Source organism: Tachyglossus aculeatus, unplaced genomic scaffold (assembly GCF_015852505.1).
Source record: "Tachyglossus aculeatus isolate mTacAcu1 unplaced genomic scaffold, mTacAcu1.pri scaffold_129_arrow_ctg1, whole genome shotgun sequence".
In the NCBI taxonomy this organism is placed as follows: domain Eukaryota; kingdom Metazoa; phylum Chordata; class Mammalia; order Monotremata; family Tachyglossidae; genus Tachyglossus; species Tachyglossus aculeatus.
In genome coordinates this window covers 154,670-156,566 of record NW_024044857.1, presented here as the reverse complement: position 1 = coordinate 156,566, position 1,897 = coordinate 154,670, and positions in this window count along the sequence as shown.

The window sequence follows — 1,897 nt, the reverse complement described above, 5'->3', positions numbered from 1 at the left end:
GGCAGGGGGTACCAAGGCCTGTAGACAGGGGACCAGGGCCAGGAGGCAGAGGTGGACCAGGGCCAGGAGGCTGAAGGGTACTTGGGCCGGAGACATGAGGACAAGGGCAGGGAGGCAGTGGGGTACTTGGGCTGGGAGACGGACGACCAGGGCCTGGAGGTAGAGGGAAACCAGGGCCGAGAGACAGGGAGGGACCAGGGCCGGGGGGCAGAGGGTGACTAGGGCAGGGAGGTAGAGGGAGGCCTGGGCCAGGAGGTAGAGGGGTACCTGATCCAGCAGACATAGAGACAAGGGCAGGAAGGCAGAGGGGTACTTGGGCTCGGAGACGAAGGACCAGGGCCAGGAGGCATAGGGGTTACAGGGCCTGGCAGTAGACAACGGGACCAGGTCCACGAGGTAGAGGGGAACCAGGGCAAGGACAGAGAGAGACTCAAGGGCCTGGAGGTAGAGGGAGACCAGGGTCTAGAGGCATTGAAGGGCCAGGACTGGGAGGGGACCAGGGCAGGGCGGCAGAGGGGGATCAGGGCCTGCCAGGAGGTGGAGGGGTGCCTGGGCCTGGAGGCAGAGGGGGACCAGGGCCCAGAAGAAGGGGGGTCAGGGCAGGGAGGGAGAGGGGAACAGGGTTGGGCGGCAGAGCAGGACCAGGGCGGAAAGGCAAAGGGGGACCAGGGACAGGAAGTAGAGGGGTACCTGGGCCAGGAGTCAGGGGGAGCAGGTCCGGGAGGTAGAGGGGTTCCAGGGCCGGAATGGAGGGAGACCCAAAGGCCTGGACGTGGAAGGAGACCCTGGCCAGGAGGCAGAGGGTTACCTGGCCCGGGAGACACGGGGAACAGAGCCGGGAGGCAGAGAGGTACCTGGGCTGGATGATAGAGGTACCAGGGCTAAAAGGCGGGGGGCCAGGGCGGGGAGGCAGAGGAGGACCAGGGCCAGGAGGTAGAGTGGTACCCGGGCCTGGAGGTAGAGGGAGATCAGGCCCAGAAGGCACAGAGGGACCAGAGCCGAGTGTTAGACGGGGACCAGGGCAGGGCAGCAGAGGTAGATCAGGTCCAGGAGGTAGAGGGGTACCTGGATCGGGCTGCAGAGGGAGACCAGGGCCGATAAGCAGGGGGGAAAAGTGCACGGAGGCAAAGGGGGAGCAAGGCTGGGGGGCAGATGGGGGACCAGGGATATGAGGCCGAGAAGTACCAGGGCCGGGAGATGGGGGACCAGGGCCGGGAGGCAGAGGGGTACCTGGGTGGGGGAACTGGGGACCAGGGCCGGGACGCAGAGGGGTACCTGGGTGGGGGAACTGGGGACCAGGGCCTGGAGGCAGAGGGGTACCTGGACGGGAAAACGGGGGACCAGGGCCGGGTGGTAGCGGGGACCCAGGGACGGGACTGGGGGTAGACGTAGACTAGGACCGGGAAAAAGAGGGGGACAAGGGCCAAGAGGAGCGGGGGACCAGGGCAAGCAGGCAGAGGTGGACCTGGGCCGGGAAGCAGAGAGGGACCTGAGCAGGGAGGCAGAGGGGAACCAGGGCCAGGAGGCAGAGGGGTTCCTTGGCCAGGAGATGGGGAGATAAGGGCCAAGAGGTAGAGGGGACCCAGGGCTGGGACGGAGAGAGACCCAAGGGCTTGGAGGTAGAACGACACCAGAGCTGGGAGGCACAGAGGGACCAGGGCCCGGAGGCAGAGGGGGCCGAGGGCCGGGAGGCAGAGGGGGACGAGGGCCGGGAGGCAGAGGGGTAGCTGGGCCAGGAAACAGCGGGACCAGTGCCGAGAAGTAGCGGGGACCAGAGCAGGGAGGTAGAGGGTGACCAGGGCCAGGAGGCAGAGGGTGACCAGGACCTGGAGGCAGAGGGTACACGGGCCGGTTGACGGGGGACCAGGGCCTGGAAGCTGAGGGGAACCAGGGTCAG